Here is a 20,299-nt window from a genome sequence, read left to right on the forward strand (position 1 = left end):
CCACTGAAACAAGAAGAACCGTCACCCAGGCCCTCGGCAGCAGCAGGTTGGACTACTGAAACACCCTCTACCCAGGAACCTTGGCCAAACTTCTGCAACGGCTCCAACACATCCAGAATGCCTCTGCACGCCTGATCCTCGACATCCCTCACCCCAGCCACATCACACCCCACCTGAGAGACCTGCACTGGCTCCCGGTCCAGGGTAACCTTCAAGCTACTCACCCATGCACACAAGGCACTCCACAACACCGGACTAAGTACCGCAACAGATTACACAGCTTCTACACCCCCACCCGCCAGCTCCGCTCTGCCGACCTCGCCCTCGCCACCGTCCCCCGCTTCCGAAGAGTGACCTCTGGTGGCAGATCGTTCTCCCACCTCGCCGCCAAGATCTGGAACACCCTCCCCATCCACCTACAGCAGACCCAAGACCTGCTGACCTTCAGAAAACTCCTCAAGACCTGGCTTTTCGAGCAGTAGCAGCATTCCCCATCCCAGCGCCTTGAGATCCTCACGGGTGAGTAGTGCGCTTTACATGGATGCTGGTTGATATACATGGATTTGAAACTTGTTGGTGACATACATTAAAATGACAGAAACTACCATACACAGAAGAACTGTTTTATTATCTCTTTCTGGGACAACTGCAACACTACTGGTCAGTTTTCTCTAATATCATTGGTTATGCCATTTGCCAGCAACTTGTGAGTGAAGTGAAAAACGATAGGTAAAAGTTGGTAGTCTGTACATGTTCTGATTTATAACTAGACCAACTGAAATTGAGATTATGCTGGCTTAGTTTACATAATATCGTAAATATTGTGTTATGCTTGGAATGTTAAATTCCTGAAATAATGACTTTATACTATGTCACATAATTGTGCCTCCATTTGTCGCAAAATTACAAAGCAGGGGCACTGGAACAACACAAAAAAACAGAATGTGAGCTGCTGTTGTTTGCAGTACGTGTGTTTCTCACACTATTACCAGGGCAACGTACATCTTCATGTCAAAAATTGACGCGCGGATGCATTTCCCGATAAAATTTAGCAGTGATTAGTGGATTTCGATGTTACATAATTACCTGTAATGTCACATCATTTTGCTACAATTTCAGGTAACCACGTAAATTTAAATTGCACAAAGTATGCACACCCCTACTTAGAACCTTTCCTGCGGTCAAAAAACGTCAACCAGGCGAGGCTGGAAGTAGTAGTGGAGAAGGGATCCACTATGTCAAATATGTGTGTGCGGCCTCCAACATCTTGACAAAAAGTTGAAGCTGTACAATTGTTTTAGATGAAATCATCAATGTTGCTTTTTTATGGGTAGGATTAGCACCTTGTTACAGTCTTCAAGACATGAACATTTTCTAAGTTCCAAGATTGTTATGCTATGCTACTTTATTAACGTTGTTTCAGCACTCTTTTACATGGTCCTAGTTTGACACTAAGGAAGTGGTTGAAAACTGGAGTAAATATATACAAATTATTGATCAAAGAGATGAATGTTGACTTTCTTTCTGGAGAAAGAAGAGGCCAGTTTCCCCTGAGTTCAAAGGGAAGAGAATTCATAAGAGTGCAGAAAGAACAGACAAGGAACAACCTTCTCCGAGTCCCCAAGACTCTCTAAAATGGGGAAATTCGAGTAGAAGTAAGATTAATGATCAGAATGAGCCATTGCTGTAGATAACACATAGCAGAGCAGCTTGAAAGAAATTCTGCTGTGAATAGGAAGCCAGTGGAGATTTCTCAGTGAGAGGACTCTATAAAGAAGCAAAGAGCTGAGGTGATAAGTTTGGATGACCAGATATTCAAGGATTTGAAAGTGCATATTAAATCCCTCAATTTGATTCATTGCAGTAATCAGGACAGAACCCAAAATTCAAAATTATTGCTTTGTTTGCACATTTTAAAAATGATTTAATATAATTTAATTACAGTTTGTTGGGTTTATCGTGAAATTGGGTGGTGTTAGGTATTGGGTGGTGTTAGAAAAGGGGCCTCTAGTTGGCAGAGGCATGCGCCCTGTCAAATAGACCACCACTGTAGTCAGGGTAAGCTAGAACAGAGGAGTCAGGCTTATCTAAAGATGCAATGTGTAAAGAATTTGTGCAACACAGCACACAGTGACACTATGAAAACACCACAAAAATACTTCACACTGGTTTAGAAACATAGACAATAATGTTATAAATAAATCAAAATCAAAGTGACAAAAATACAATTTGAAACTGAGTTAGGAATTTTAAAAGAATAAAAAGAGTTCTAGCGCTGAGAAGCAATTAGCGCCAAAGGCGGGTTATCTGGTTGCACTGGATTGGGGTAAAGTTACCAGTTTAGACTGATCGTGATGAAGGCCATGCCCATCAACTGTTATTTTTGCACTTGCCGGGGACAGGAGCCAGACATGCCAGGTGAACAGAGTACCTTGATCCTGGTTGCAACAGAGAGATGCGAGGTGCAGACGAGCTATGCGTTGGTGTCGAGCCCACAGTCGAGGTGATGCGTTGATCTTCTCCACACTGTGATGGTGATGCATCGGTTCCTTAGACAAAGTGCAGAGCCGAGATGCACTGGTTCCAAAGTGTGAATAGCTGGATTTCTCCACACAGTCACAGGGATGCGTCAATCTCTCCATACTGCAGCGGCGGAAATGCGCGGTTCTGGTGAGTCGGGCTCTCAAGGCAATGAGTTGGTTCCAGGAGCAATGCAACAAACCTACTCCTGCAACAGGGTCAATGTGCTGGTTCTGCTTCATGCAGACTGGAGATGTGTTGATTTCTCTGGTGCAGGTTTCTGGGTCCACTTCCAGTGAATCAGGCACAGGTGCAGGTTGTAGATACTTTGACAGATCTGAGTCACAAGCAACAAGGCAAGCCAACAAGTCCTTGGAGATCCCTTTGGTTGCAAGGCAGAGTCCGGCTCCTCCAAAGTAGGCTCAAAGAGTAGCAGATAGCAGGGCAGCAGAGCAGAAATGCAGGGTTTCCTGATCAGCAATCCAGCAGAGTGTCATTTATTGATGCAGCACTGAAGTTCTTCTGACAGAGTTGAGTTATAAATCCAGTGGTGTTTGATTTGATGGGGCCTGAGCCCCAGTACTTATACCCAGTTATGCCTTTGAAGTACTGTTGCCTTCAAACAAGGGTCTAAGGAGTGCACAGAAGCACTTTTGTCGCAGCACAAGCTCCAGGGAATCAGTACGTGGTAATTAGCCTTTTGTGTGGGCACAGGTCACAGCCTATTCAGGTGTATGTGTCAGCCTCTCTCTCTCTTCCCCAGGAAGAGCCATCAGAATGCAGATGAGTACACCTAACCTTCCAATGTTTGTGGCTGTCTAGAGGGAATGCACAAAATTTACCTGTCACCCACCCCAGGCATGTATCGGAGGCAGACTGCAGGCACACAGAGCTGTAAGAGTAGAGAAATGACAATTTTCGAAAAGTAATTTCTAAAACTGTAATGTTAAATCCAGGTTTACCAGTAAAGAGGATTCATCATTAGCATTCTAAAGATATAAAACATGTCCAGCTACTCCTTTCTAATCAGGAAATACATCTTAAAAGTATATTATGAATTTCCAATGTTAACATTTTTGAGAAGTAGATCTCACAGTAGATAAAAAACAAATTTAGCTGTGTATTACGACCAGGACATGCAACATTCTAAAAGTACATGTTGTACCTTTTCTTGACACCCACCCTGCCCTATAGGCTAACTAGGGCCTACCTTAGGGGTGAGTTATGTGTATAAAAGGGGAGTTTAAATTTGGGGAAAAGGGATTTAAATGCCAAGTCTAAGTGGCAGTGAAACTGCACACACAGACTCTGCAGTGGCAGGCTTGAGACATGTTTAGGGGCCTACTGGAGTGGGTGGCACAATCCGTGCTGCAGGCCCATTAGTACCAATTAATTTGCAGGCCCTGGGTATATGGTATACCACTTTACAGGGTACTTACAAGAAAATTAAATGTTCCAATTGTGTATACACCAATTTTACCATGTTTAGGGGAGAAGCACATGCACATTAGCAATGGCCACCAGGGTAAAGTGCTCAAAGTCCGAAGGCCAACAAAAAGAGTCAGCAAATGAAGGAGGTAAGCAAGCTAAATGTTTGAGGGGAGACCACCCTAAGGATAACAAGTCCAAAAGGTAGCATTTAAATAGGCATACATCAATTGGCATTGATTAATGTATCAAATATGCAAATGTCATTATTTTGATATATTTGTGTTTCCTTTAGTACATATTTTATTTATAAAAATATTTACTTATGTGTTTTTAAACAACTATGTTGACTTTTTTAGGTTGAGCCAATCGCAGCGCAAAGCGCTGCTCTAGGAGATGACCTTTAGAAATCGGTCTGCACTTTTGTTACACTTGTGCTTGTGCTGGTATCCACCTTGTGAGAGCGAGCAACAGCTTGCAGGGGCTATCTGTTTTCAATTAGCGTGGCCGTGCACACTTGTTGACATTCCTCTATTCTCGCTCTCGCCCTCGCCCTCCCTTGTCATTCTCTGGCCAGAGTCCAGCCTGTTGCCCACAGCGCAGCTATCGTGACTCTCCTTTTCTGCAGAAACCCATGCGAACAAAGCTCCATTAACTGTCTATTTACACAATGTAAGGTGCCAGATAGATCTGTTTTACTCGATTTTGGAAACTATCCAGCATGTAAAATTACGCAAAACACCAGGCTGAGGTGGCGGAAGTAAGAAAAATAGGAAACAATTGAAAGGAAAAAGCATTTACTGGAACAGACATGCAGCCTCTCCAATTTCCTTACATTCAACAGGGTAATTTTATTTAACTATTCGGTAATCTTTGGAGATTGCCTACTACTCTACTCAGTATCCACCTGTTGTCGAGAGGTAGTGTTGTGCCTCACATTCAGTGGTGAGAACGCATGCACTGCTCACATTGATAGAAGAGACTTCAGTAGTTTTATAAATGTAATATTACCTCAATACCTCAAAAAACCGTATGAGTGTTTTTTTTCAGACATGTAATAATGACAACGTTTTCATATAGGGCTTACTAAAAGATTTGTGCACTCTGAATGCTCAACAAACGAGAAGCCTTGTTAGATTTCATCAAAACAGCTCCTATGTTCCCATCCTCTGAAAGATGAAAGGCTGAGCACTTTGGAGTGATAAGAATGTGCTGCAGACAGGTTTCAATGGTAGAGGAGAACTTTACATTTAAAAATGGCATCCTAGATAATGAACAGTCAAGTGGTGCTATAATATCCAGCTCAAGTGGTGTAATAACGTCACTAGAACACCACGTGTACGTTATTTTACTAGAATATTTGGTTTCCACTTTAAAATTGTTATATTAAACAAAGTGGATTTTAAGGCAGATGTTCTGTTTCCCTTTGGTTGGAAAAAAAAGGTATCACCAAACATGGAATAATTAAGCTTCACCGAAGGCAATATCCTCACGGCAAATTGGAAGGACTAGATTTTGTAGTATAAAGGTTTGCCTATTTTAACTTTCTCACATCTCTCGAACAAATCTTTTGTATATATTTTTAGATTCAAATCTGCACACATATTCATACCGTTCATATTTCAACAAAACGGTCAGGGATTTAGAAACAAAGCATCCCTCCAGCTTTTGTAATTATTGTAGAAGTTTGATTAAATTAATGAGACCTAGCAAAATGGTCTGTGGACTGCACCCCTGGCATGGGTGGTGATAAAGAGGGTAGTTATTGTCTCCTCCGCAAAGATATCAAGCTGTCCCCTGTAAATGTGAGGAGCTCACCCAGTGCTGCCTTTTCCTTCCCTTTCTCACACTCTTTCCCTACATTCATAATGAAAAAAATGCAAGCATCACAGTGCAAGAAAATTTATTGGTCTGGGTGAGATGCTCCCATCCGATTTTGCAGTTAATTCGACACGTTTGTGCATATCTCTACATAGCGCCACAAGACGGCTGTGCAAATGCAGTGAGGTGCAAAGTGGTCTTTGTAAATTAATCTGGGTCGAAATCTGACCACTCCTCAATCCGCTCATCTGCAGGGAGTGCACTCATGAAAAACAATTGTGGTCTAGAGCAGTTTGCCAAAGTCCAGAAATGTTTCTATGATGCCCTCTAGGTGCTATAAGATTTTAAAGCTGGTGTAGCTCTGTTTTCCAAAACAGAAAGCAAAGTATCTCTGTTAGAATTACTTCAGCTAAGCTTTTGCTAGGTGTTGAAGGCTGTAGCATCCAGTTAACCACAACACGTGTTAAGTTGACATATCTAAAGAGGCGTTAAAACTGTATGTGTACTCCTGGGTATATAGATGACACTCACTGTTCAAACCTCACACACAGACTCCTTGAACCGGAGAAGCTCGGCTCAACACAGCAGCCGCGGCCGGTAGTGGGAGTACCGGCCGGGCGGTGATGTGGGGAGGGGGAGAGGCAGGGTGGGGGTTAGTAATGTATGGCTTACAGACTTTTAAAGGTAAGTACACATAAAAATTAATAAAACGAATTTCGTTGCACACACTGCATCCGCATTTGGTGATGCAGTGTGTGCAACGAAATTCGTTTTATTAATTTTTATGTTTACTTACCTTTTAAAGTCCATAATCCATACATTACTAACCCCCACCCTGCCCCTCCCCCTCCCCACGTCACCGCCCGCCGGTACTCCCACTAATGGCAGCGGCTGCACCAAAATTATGGGGTAATTGTACTAGCCGCCTATCTTGGACCCGATTCTAATTCAAACTTTGGCACTTGTCTAGAGTTTGAGATTCTGGACACATCAGTTTATCCCCCAGGTTCCCTTATCTGCAAACACTGAGTGAACTGTAAATTGGCAGGACTGGAGACAGCCAACATGACTACATTAAGCAACATGTAAAGTTGGCTGGATATTTCAAAATACATTTGGCAACAACACAACACCACTTCAGCATTAGCGCAGCACCACCTCAGCATCAGAGCAGTATCACCTCCACTCAACACCACCTGAGCACCACCACCTCAGCATGACTCCTCACCTCAGCATCACTCTGCACCACCTGAGCATCACTCAGCACCACCTGAGCATCACTCAGCATCACCTGAGCATCACCTCAGCAGCACCTGAGCATCACTCAGAACCACCTGATCATAATTCAGCACCACCTAAGCATCACCTCTGAGCCAGCATACCACCACCTCAGCACCACCTCAGCATCACTGAGCACCACCTTGGTCTGCCATAGAAATCTGGCATCTGTTGATTCTCCCCTATTTTCCGTATGCTACTTGTGTTGTAATTCAGGTACTATTTCCCAACCTCCACTGTCTCGTTGTTTATGTCCCCCCATAACAAAAGAAAAGCTATAGCAAACAAGCATTAGAACAGGCAGGGAGAAGTTGCCAGCATTGCAAGGACAAAAAACTAGAAGACATTTTTATCTTAAATATTTTTTTAATAGAGTCATTCAGTTGTACATAATGTCTTCACGGTTATATATAGGGTAACCAAAATGCTATAACACTTTTTTGTTATAACCTTTCAACATGCAGCCACACTCACCCAAAACATAGCTTAAAGATATTGGCAAAGCCAATAGCTTTGGATAAACCCTTGTAAGGATCCAAAGGCGAGAACTATTTGCTATGCCAATGCTTGTTATGGATTATGAGATGTATTGTGCTTGGTATGTATTGTTCTTTTTACAATGTGAATGATTTTCATTCATTTTATAATAAATTAAATACGTTTCTGTAGCAAAGTGGACCTTTTTGACTTGGTCACTCCCACTTTTTGCCTGGTAATTGACGCCATTTTGAATGAAGTGCTCTAGATTCCTGATAACCATGTCTCTATTGCCAGTGTTCTTTCCATGAAACAAGGTAACTGTTCCATTGTTCTCAATTCCCAAGATCTTTAACACCTCTGTAGGCCCCTAAAAAATGTTTCCCAAGGTACCTAGGGCATGAGTACTAAAGAGGGCCCTTAACGGTCTGCAACATGTATTGTGCAACCCTAAGGGACCCATTACCAAACTCACACAGACTGCATTTGCAGGCTGTATGAAATTGTGCAGACAAATGTAAAACATGACATGTCACACACCCAGGGTGCCATGACCACAGACACTGCAAACAATATATGTATGTAACCCCTACAGTAGGCCTTACAGCCCTATGGTGGGGTGCATTATATTACACATGAGGACATATCTGCATGAGCAGATATGCCCTTGTGTCTAGTGCAATTACTAGTGAACAGAGAAGCCGTCTTAAGTATATGTTCCCCAGCTACATGATGACTTATCTGAAACCTACTGTGTTTGTTATCAAACACCTTGTCATAATAAATCCATACTGATGCCAGTACTAGATTTTTAAAAACATTTACGCAGAGGGCACCTTATTGGAGCTCCCTGAAAACCTACCAGCCTCTTTGTGTGCTGCCTGACTGGCATCATTCAGCCTACCACCCAGACATGTTTCTGACCCCTTGCTGGTGAGAGCCTGAACTTTCTGAGGCCAAAAACAATGCCTACTCTGGAGGTAGGTCTTCACCTCTCCTCCAGCAGGATGACTAGTGAATCTGCATAGCAAGGCTAGGAGTTACAAGGATCCTCCTGCTTTAGGTATGTGACCCCAGCTTCCTCTAGATCTGGAAGATGCAACCCCTGCCCTGAGGCCCATTTGGCACCAGGATAGGTGGGAAATTAACTATACAAGGAGGCATTATGGGCCATCAGGCCAGTCACACTCCTAAGGTGGACTGCCTGATGTGCTCCATGAAAGAAGGGTTCCACTATTTTGATTTTGGTAGAATTAGGAATTCTGTGACAGGGTTATGCCCATTCCCCACAGGAAGTGGTCATTCAGGAGGTTTAGTGACCCCAAGGGTAAGTAGCCCATAGTCTACTACCCTTCACTCACCTTAACACCCCTAAATTCAGTATTTATGTGGCCCCCGACATCAGCATCTCAGAATTCCCTTAAAAGAAAAGAAGAGGGACTAAGATGAGTCAAAGAAGTGAGAACTGTGGAATATTAGTGGACTTTGGCTCCAAACCCTGTTGGCCTGCCTTCTCCTGGCTCAACAATCACAACAACCCTACTCGTCCTGCAGGTGTGTCCTCAGATCTCCGGCACTTTGCCAAGCCATCAGCATCTCCCTTGAAGTGGAGGAGACACTTCTCTGCAAGCTGCAGTCCCCGACCACAACATTCTGTTCACTGTTCTTCTGACTACCGGGTCCACCAATGTAGCAGACGCCCAGGAGGATGCCACTATGCTCCAAGAGGTCAGATCCAAATCCCCAATAAGAGAGAAGATGCCAGGAATAAACAGTAGCCACTCTGCACCATTACCTGGGTAGCAGACCCCTTGCAAAAACCAAAGCTTGTTTGAGTCCAAACTAGACTCCATGTCCAAAAGACTGGACAGCCGATGTGGGAGGTCAGCACGGTAGAGGCCAGCATTGAGAGGGGCACAGCTGTCCTGTTTTGTCCCCCTTTACTGGGAAACTGATGTGGGAGCAGACAGCTTCACCTTCCTACACCCGCGTGCCTGGAGAGGTACTGTGACCCAAGAATACTTTGGCAGCCTGCTCAGCAACCCCATACATTCGAATTGCCTAATCTCTACTGATGACGGATAACAATCCAGAAACACGTGTTTAGACATGGCTAGCACTGATCTGCACCAACTTGGTGAAACACTCAAGAGACTTTGCAAGTACACAAACTTCGCAAACTGCATTTACCATGATGCCTAGGGGCGAACCTGCTGGGAGGTGAAGCAGTGTGATCCCACATTTGTTTCCTGTTTAAAAAGGCTCACTCAAGCCATTTGAGCTGACAAGCTCGTGGAGAGGCACCTGCGCCTGGAGAGGTACTGTGACCTGAGAATACTTTGGCAGCCTGTTCAGCAGCCCCATACATTCGAATTGCCTAATCTCTACTGATGACGGATAACAATCCAGAAACACGTGTTTAGAGATGGCCAGCACTGATCTGCACCTACCTGGTGAAACACTCAAGAGACTTTGCAAGTACACACACTTGGCGAACTGCATTTACCATGATGCCTAGGGGCGAACCTGCTGGGAGGTGAAGCAGTGTGATCCCACATTTGTTTCCCCTTTACTGGTCCAACCAAGAACCATGGGTGCCTTTGATGCACAGGCACCAGCAGACCAAAACCCTCTGCAGCTTATCTCCTGGGTCCAAAACAACCGATGGTTCTCCCCTGTTCCCAGGACCCACATGAAGCGAGACTCCCAGTGGGAGCTCCCAGACTTGTCCCCAAGTCCCCCTCTGCAACTAGTTTCTAGGTGGCCCACCTCTTTTCCTACAGTGTACCTCGCAAGGCTACCAACCCTTCCAGCACCTCTGCACCCTGACACTCCAGGCAAGTAAACTTGAACTGCCGAAGGTACTTTGGACCTTGTGCCCCTACCACCTTAAGCACTAAAGAGGACACCTGAGCTTTGTTTGCAAGTACTTGTATACAGTATATATTTCCTTCTCCACAGTAAAGCATTACAACATAAAAAAGCATTTGAGTGACATCTTTTCTTACCTGCAAAAAATGTTAAACTCAGAAGTACTTACCCAATCATGAAATTCCTGGTATTAAAATACATATAAAAATAGCTGTTATTTTTCTAGATTGATCTTGAGTTTTGTCTAAAGTATGTGTCTCATTGATTGTCTGTGTGGTCCACAAATGCATTAATACTATCATCTGATAAGCCAAATCTGCTCGCTCACACTACCGCAAAAGAGAACATTTAGGATTATTAATTTAAACCCCGTAAGCCAATAAGGGTTGGCTGTACCTTCTACATAGTACACCTTGTTTTGGTATACTACATACAAATCCAGATTCCTACAGTTACATTTGTAATGTTTGCCTTTTTTTTAAATGTATTTTACAAAAACGAGACAAGATCTCTTTTCATATAAATACAAGTGTATATAGACTGTATATAGATTGTGCATCCACTTAGTTTAGCGCACCAATTTATAGTTAGAGCCTAGTTTCAATAGGAAACGCGTTTTTTGATTTGCTAATTACTTTGGCGCCATTTGATGAATCTTCACGAAATTCTCAAAATGAATTGTTCACTCAGGTCCGCTCATGTCTTGTCAGTTTTAGGGTGATTCATCAAGAGGGGGCCGAGAAAAAAGGTGTGTCCCAAAACGTGTTTCTCCATGTTAATTTCCATAGAAAGTTTTAGACATTGCTACAGCCTGAAGTGCTGAACGGAATTACACCACATTTGGCAGAGAGATAGTTCTTGGTCCAGACAGTTCGATTTTTTGGAATGGTGTAATTCCGTTCAGTAGTTTTTAAGAAATTTAAAGATTTACACATATTTGTATTTGAGAATTGAGATCTGATTGGCTGAGCCCTCCTGATCACGAGCTTGCCTCTGATTGGCTGCCAACACTTCAAACCAGGAATTGTTGGCAGCCATATTGTGCCTCGGACCAAGGGAGAGGGTACAAGGTAACAGAAACATAAAAAAACAAAACAAAGGGGCTGGGTATGAACACCCTGACCCCCCAGGCCTGCTCAGGGGGTCCAGGCCTAAAAAAAGGCATTTCTTTTGGTGAGATTTCGGCCGGGTAGCTCAAACCCCGTCTAAAATGGAAAAAAAAGAAGCACGGGCTCCTATGCTTCGTTTTTTAAAGCCCCCGGGAGGGCCAGGTCCCAGGGGCAATCCTTAATTCTGTAGCGGGGCCCCAACAGCCCAGGGTACTGTCACCTCCTGGGGCTTTATTAAATAAGGGTGGGGGGCCTCGCGTGCCCCATTAGCCTCGGGGACTGCCACCTCCCTGGGGCTTTATTAAAATATGATGGGGGCCTCATGGGCTCCCCCAAGCCCCAGGGACCGCCACCTCCCCAGGGCTAAAATAAACAATGTGTGGGGGGGCTTGTACCCCCCACACTGCCCCAGGGACCACCACCTCCCCAGGTCACTGTTGGACCCCGGGCCCACCACCTCCCTTGGGCTTTAAACACTTGGTAGGGTGGCTGCATCGCTCCCCTACAGGAGCCCTTGATGGCCCTGGGGACCACCACCCCCCAGGGCCAGCTCCTGCATAGTATGGGGTGCCTATCCTCGGGACATTGCTGTTTGCTATGACAGGGCCATAGCAAACACTGGAACTCAGGGCACAAGTGGACTTTATCCTCTGAGCAGCAGTGCACCTGGAGCTGTGATTGCAGATTGGTGTAAAAAGGGGCATGGCCTCAGACCACCTTTCTGTAATCCAGCTCTGTGGCGCTTATTGGAGGTACCTGGTGGGCTAGTTGGTACCCAGGGACCCTCAATATTCAAGGGGAATTAATTCACCAACTTACAACATGCCCTGGGCATTTTTGGAGAATGGTGGAAAAAGGGGGCCTGGCCTGGTATGAGAAGTTAGTAATCCTGCAGTGTGGGACTCACTGGAGGTAATAGGAGAGGTAGTTGGCCCCCAAGGTTCCTGTTACCTCCAGTAAATCACACACAGTGGGATTGCTAAGATGTGTTTCGAGGCCACGCTCACCTTTCTCTAACACTTTGCAAACGTGACAACTATCTTATAGTTATAAATTAGCATTTAAAAAACCTTAGAAATTCACTGAAAAAACATAGGTTTTAGGGACGTTATAGTTAGTTGGACATTTCACTCATATGAAACCAGAGAAATGTGGGTGGTAGAGTTAGTAGAGCTAACTATAACTCTCGCCCCAGCAATGCACTGCTGATGATGACACATATTACACCACTCATGACATACTCAGTGACATCACTGATGACATCTCAAATAACATCACTAATGACATCATCCACATGATCATCCGATGCACCTGCTCACACACTGATAAAACCTTTAATACACCCACTCTAAAATACAGACTACCAATAACGAAACCATAGACACACCAATAGCAGTTAGTACATACTTGCTCAGTGATTCATATGTCTAGACACACATCCACCCACTAACCCATACAGTCACTCATACATGCAATTATTCATCAATACAGCCACTGATATATCCACTCATATAGCCATATAAGCACTCACACACTGCCACTCACCCAAAGAATTACTCCAAAATCTAGTCAGTCACCCAAAGAATTAATTACATTGCCATTTACTTACCTATACAGTTAGACACACACCATGTCACATATTCACACAGATACATACTGTCTTCAACAATTAATGACGTAAGCACACACTCATCGATGCAGCCACTGTCACAATCACTCACTGTCGCATATACTCACTTATATACTCCAACACTCACAAATACTGCCTTTCACATATGTGGTTACTTACACATTTACCATTAGCATATCCATTAACTCGCCAGCACACCTATATATACACTCACTCACCCATACACTCCCTAAACACACGCACTCATAAACACATACACTCAGTGAATCACTTACTCACACATCCATACAGGGTCACCCACCCCCACCCGTATAGAGCTGCTTTGCAGAGAGGTATTAAAAAGGCCGTGGCCTCTGACCACCTCTCTGCAACGCAGCCCTTGGGCGCATACGGGATGTACCTGGTGGGCTAGTTGGCCCTCAGGGACCCCCAGTATTGAAGGGGAAATAATTCCCAAACTTAAAAAGCACCACAGGGCGCGTTTGCAGAGTGTTGCTGGGAGGGGGCGGGGAATCAGTAGGTAGTGATTATCCCTTTGTGTGGGGACAGGTCACAGCCAATTCAGGTGTATGTGTCAGCCCCCCTCTCCTTTCCCCAGGAAGAACCATCAGAATGCAGATGAGTACACCGAACCTTTGGGTGTTTGTGGCTGTCTAGAGGGAATGCACAAAATGTACCTGTCACCCACCCCAGGCATGTATCGGAGGCAGGCTGCAGGCACACAGAGCTGTAAGAGTAGAGTCATGTCAATTTTCTGAAAGTAATTTCTAAAACTGTAACGTTAAATCCAGGTTTACCAGTGAAGAGGATTTATCATTAGCATTCCAAAGATATAAAACATGTCCAGCTACTCCTTTCTAATCAGGAATTACAGTTTAATAGTATATTATGAATTTCCAATGTTAACCTTTTTGAGAAGTAGGCCTCACAGTAGATCAAAAAACAAATTTAGCTGTGTAATACTACCAGGACATGCAACATTTTAAAAGTACATGTCATACCTTTTCTTGAAACACACCCTGCCCTATAGGCTAACTAGGGCCTAACTTAGGGGTGAGTTATGTGTATAAAAGGGAAGTTTAAGCTTGGGGAAAAATGATTTAAAAGCTAAGTCAAAGTGGCAGTGAAACTGGACACACAGACTCTGCAGTGGCAGGCTTGAGACATGTTTAGGGGCCTACTGGAGTGGGTGGAAAAATCAGTGCTGCAGGCCCAATAGTACCAAATAATTTGCAGGGCCTGGATATATGGTATACCACTTTACAAGGGACTTACAGGAAAATGAAATATTCCAATTGTGTATACACCAATTTTACCATGTTTAGGGGAGAAGCACATGCACATTAGCAATGGCCATCAGGGTAAAGTGCTCAAAGTCCGAAGGCCAACAAAAAGAGTCAGCAAATGGAGAAGGTAAGCAAGCTAAATGTTTGAGGGGAGACCACCCTAAGGATCACAAGTCTAACAGGTAGCATTTAAATAGGTATACATCACTTGGCATTGAATAATGTATCAATTATGCAAATGTCTTTATTTTGATATATTTGTGTTTCCTTTAATTCATATTTTAATTTATAAAAATATTTACTTACGTGTTTTTAAACAAATATGTTTACTTTTTAAGGTCGAGCCTAGCGCACCGCATAGCACTGCTCTAGGAGATGACCTTTAGAAATCGGTCTGGACTTTTGTTACACTTGTGCTTGTGCTGGCATCCACCTTGCGACCTTGTGGGAGCGAGGAGCTGCTTGCAGGGGCCATCTGTTTTCAATTAGCGTGGCCGTGCTTGCTTGTTGACATTCCTCTACTTTCGTTCTCACCCTCGCCCTGCCTTGTTATTCTCTGGCCAGAGTCCAGCCTGTTGCCCACAGTGCAGCCATCGTGGCTCTCCTTTTCTGAAGAAACCCATGCGAACGAAGCTCCATAAACTGTGTATTTACACAATGTAAGGTGCCAGATGGATCTGTTTTAATCGATTTTGGAAACACTATCCTGCATGTAAAATATACGCAAAACACCAGGCTGAGGTGGCATAAGTAAGAAAAATAGGAAACAAGTCAAAGGAAAAAGCATTTACTGGAACAGACATGCAACTTCTCCAATTTCCTTACTTTCAACAGGGGTAATTATTATATTTATTTATTCGATAATCTTTGGTGATTGCTTACTACACTACTCAGAATCCATTGACTGTCGAGAGGTAGTGTTGTGCCTCACGTTCCCTGATGAGAACGCCTGCATAGCTCACATTGGTAGAAGAGACTTCGGTAGTTTTATAAATGGAATATTACCTGCATACCTCAATAAAACCATCTGAGTGTTTTCTTTCAGCAATGTAATAATGACGTTTTTATATAGCGCTTACTAAAAGAGGTGTGCAGTCTGAATGCTCAACAAATGAGAAGCTTTGTTAGATTGTATCAAAACAGCTCCTATGTTCCCATCCTCTGAAAGATGAAAGGCTGAGCACTTTGGAGTGATAAGAATGTGCTGCAGACAGGTTTCAATGGTAGAGGAGAACTTTACATTTAAAAGAAGCACCCTTGCTAATGAACAGTCAAGTGTTGCTATAATACCCAGCTCAAGAGGTGTAATAATGTCACTAGAACAACACGTGTACGTTATTTGACTAGAATATTTGGTTTCCACTTTTAAATCTTTATATTAAACAAAGTGGATTTTAAAGCAGATCTTCTGTTTCCCTTTGGTTGGAAATAAAGGTATCGCCAAACATGGAATAATTAAGCTTCATCGAAGGCAATATCCTCAGGGCAAATTTGCAGGACTAGATTTTGTAGTATAAATGTTTGCCTGTTTTAACTTTCTCTATTCTCTCGAACAAATCTTCACGTTCATATTTCTACAAAATGTTCAGGGATTTAGAAACAAAGCATCCCTCCAACTTTTGTAATTATTGTAGAATTTTGATTGAATTAATGAGACCTAGCAAAATGGTCCGTGGACTGCACCCCTGGCATGGGTGGTGATAAAGAGGGTAGTTATTGTCTCCTCCGCAAATATATCAAGCTGTCCCCTGTAAATGTGAGGAGCTCACCCAGTGCTGCCTTTTCCTTCCCTTTCTCACACTCTTTCCCTACATTCATAATTAAAAAAAATTCAAGCATCAGAATTCAAGGAAGTTCATTGGTCTGGGTGAGAGGCTCCCATCTGATTTTGCAGTTAATTCGGCACGTTTGTGGATATATCTAAGTAGCGCCAAAAGCCAGCTGTGCAAATGCAGTGAGGTGCTAAGTGGTCTTTGTAAATTAATCTGGGTCAAAATCTGACCACTCCTCAATCCGCTCATCTGCAGGGAGTGCACTCCTGAAAAACAGTTGTGGTCTAGTGCAGTTTGCCAAAGCCCAACAATGCTTCTATGATGCCCTCTGGGCGCTATAAGATTTTGAAGCTGGTGCAGCTCTGTTTTTCAAAACAGAGAGAAAAGTATCTCTGGTAGAATTACTTCAGCTAAGCTTTTGCCAGATATGGAAGGGTGTAGCATCCGGTTAACCACGACACATGTTAAGTTGACATAACTAAAGAGGCGCTAAAACTGTAGGTGTACTCTTGTGTAAATAGATGACACTCACTGTTCAAACCTCACACACAGAGTCCTTGAACTGGAGAAGCTTGGATCACCACAGTTATGGGGTAATTGTACTTGCTGCTCATCTTGGACCCAATTCTAATTCAAACTTTCACACTTGTCCAAAGTTTGAGAATCTGGACACATCAATTTATCCCCCAAGTTCTCAAATCCCTTATCTGCAAACACTGAGAGTACTGTAAATTGGCAGGACTGGAGACAGCCAACAGGACTGCATTAAGCATAATGTAAAGTTGGCTGGACATTTAAAAAAAATAGTTGGCAACAACACAACACCACTTCAGCATCAACGCAGCACCACCTCACCATCATAGCAGCATCACATCAACTCAACACCACCTGAGCACCACCTCAGCTCCAGTGCAGCACCACCACCTCAGCATGACTCAGCACCTCAGCATCACTCAGCACCACCTGAGCATCACTCAGCACCACCTGAGCATCACTCAGAAGCACCTGAACATAATTCAGCACCACCTAAGCATCACCTCTGAGCCAGCATATCACCACCTCAGCATTACCTCAGCATCAATGAGCACCACCTTGGGCTGCCCTAGAAATCTGGCATCTGTTGATTCTCCCCTATTTTCCGTATGCTACTTGTGCTGTAATTCAGATACTATTTCCCAACCTCCACTGTCCCGTTGTTTATGTCCCCCCATAACAAAAGAAAAGCTATAACAAACAAGCATTAGAACAGGCAGGGAGAAGTTGCCAGCATTGCAAGGACAAAAAAACTAGAAGACATTTTTATGTTAATTCTTTTTTTAATAGATTCATTCAGTTGTACATAATGTCTTCACGGTTATAGGGTAACCAAAATGCTATAACACTTTTTTGTTATAACTTTTCAACTTGCTGCCACATTCATCTACAACATAGCTTAAAAATATTGGCAAAGCCAATAGCTCTGGCTAAACACTTGTAAGGATCCAAAGGCGAGAACTATTGGCTCCGCCAATGCTTGTTATGGATCATGAGATGGATTGTGCTTGGTGTGTATTGTTCTTTTTACAATGTGAATGAATTTCATTAATTTTATAATAAATTAAATACGTTTCTGTAGCAAAGTGAACCTTTTTGACTTGGTCACCACCACTTTTTGCCCGGTATTTGATGCAATTTTGAATGAAGTGCTCTAGATTTCCGATAAACATGTCTCTATTGCCAGTGTTCCTTCCATAAAACAAGGTAACTGCTCAATTGTTCTCAATTGGCAAGATTTTTAGCACCTCTGTAGGCCCCTAGTAAATGTTTTCCAAGGTACCTAGGGAATGGGTACTAAAGAGGGTCCTTAAGGTCTGCAAAATGTATTGTACAACCCTAAGGGACCGATTACCAAACTCAAACAGACTGCATTTGCAGGCTGTATGAAATCGTGCAGACAAATGTAAAACATGACATGTCACACACCCAGGGTGCCATGACCACAGACACTGCATACAATATATGTAAGTCACCCCTACAGCAGGCCTTACAGCCCTATGGTGGGGTGCATCATATTAAACATGAGGACATATCTGCATGAACAGATATGCCCTTGTGGTGTCTAGTGCAATTGCTAGTGAACAGAGAAGCCGTCTTAAGTATATGTTCCCCAGCTACATGGTGACTTCTCTGAAACCTACTGTGTTTGTCATAATAAATCCATAGTGATGCCAGTAGTCGATTTTTAAAAACATTGACGCAGAGGGCACCTTATAGGTGCTCCCTGAATACCTACCAGCATCTTTGTGTGCTGTCTGACTGGCATCTTCCAGTCAACCACCCAGACATGTTTCTGACACACTGCTGGTGAGAGCCTGAACTTTCTGAGGCCAGATACAATACCTGTTCGGAGGTAGGTGTTCACTTCTCCTCCCGCAGGATGACTAGTGAATCTGCATACCAAGGCCAGAAGCTTCAAGGACCCGCCTTAGGTATGTTATCCCAGCTTCCCCCAGATCTGGGAGATGCAACCCCTGCCCATGAGGCCCATTTGGCACCAGGATAGGTGGGAAATTAACTATGCAAGGAGGCATGATGGACCTTCAGGCCAGTTACACTCCTAAGGTGGACTGCCTGATGTGCTCCATGAAAGAAGGGTTCCACCATTTTGATTTTGGTAGAATTAGGAATTCTGTGACAGGGTTATGCCCATTCCTCACAGGAAATGGTCATTTAGGGGGTTAGTGACCCCAAGGGTCAGATGCCTATAGTCTACTACCATTCACTCACCTTAACGCCCCTAAATTCAGTATTTGTGTGGCCCTTTGACATGAGCATTTCAGATTTCCCTGACAAGAAAAGAAGAGGGACCAAGAAGAGTCATAGAAGTGAGAACTGTGGAATACTGGTGGACTTTTTCTCCAAACCCTGCCGGCCTGCCTGCTCCTGTCCCAACAATCACAACAACCCTACTTGCCCTGCAGGTGCGTCCTCAGATCTCCAGCACTTTGCCAAGCCGTCAGTATCTCCCTTGAAGTGGAGGAGCCACTTCTCTGCAAGCTGCAGGCCCTGACCGCAACATCCTGTTCACTGTTCTTCGGACTACCGGGTCCACCAATGTATCAGACGCCCAGGAGGATGCCACTATGCTCCAATAGATCATATCCATATCCCCAATAAGAGAGAAGATGCCAGGATCAACTGGAGCAACTCTGCACCATTACCCGTCTACCAGACCCCTTGCAGAAACCAAAGCATGTTTGAATTCAAACTAGACTCCAGGTGGGAAAGACTGGCCAGCCGATGCGGGACATCAGCACGGTAGAGGCCAGCACTGAGAGTGGCCTAGCTGTCATGTTTTGAACCCCTTTACTGGTCCAACCAAGAACCGTGGGTGCCTTTGATGCACAGGCACCAGCAGACCAAAACCCTCTACAGCATATCTCCTGGGTCCAAGACAACCAACGGTTCTCCCCTATTTCCAGGACCCACATGAAGTGAGACACCGATTGGGAGCTCCCAGACTTGTCCCCAATTCTCTCTCTGCAACTAGTTTCTAAGCGCCCCCCCTCTTTTCCTACAGTGTAGCTCGCAAGGCTACCAACCCTTCCAGCACCTCTGCACCCAGACACTCCAGGAAGGTTAACTTGAATTGCCGAAGGTACTTTGGGTCTTGCACCCCTAGCACCTTAAGCACTAAAGAGGACACCTGAGCTTTGTTTGCAAATACTTGTATGCAGTATATATCCCTTTCTCCACAGTAAAGCATTACCGCATAAAAACGCATTTGAGTGACATCTTTTCTTACCTGCAAAAAATGATAAACTCAGAAGTACTTACCCAATTATGAAATTCCTGGTATTAAAATAAATATAAAAATACCTGTTATTTTTCTAGATTGATCTTGAGTTTTGTCTAGAGTCTGTGTCTTATTGATTGTCTGTGTGGTCCACAAATGCATTAACACTATCATCTGATAAGCCAAAACTGCTCGCTCACACTACCACAAAAGCGAACATTTGAGATTATTAATTTTAGCCCCGTAAGCCAATAAGGGTTGCTTGCACCTTCTACATAGTATACCTTGTTTTGGTATACTTCATAAAAAGCCAGATTCCTACAGTTACATTT

This window comes from Lissotriton helveticus, chromosome 12 (genome assembly GCF_964261635.1).
Source record: "Lissotriton helveticus chromosome 12, aLisHel1.1, whole genome shotgun sequence".
NCBI lineage: Eukaryota > Metazoa > Chordata > Amphibia > Caudata > Salamandridae > Lissotriton > Lissotriton helveticus.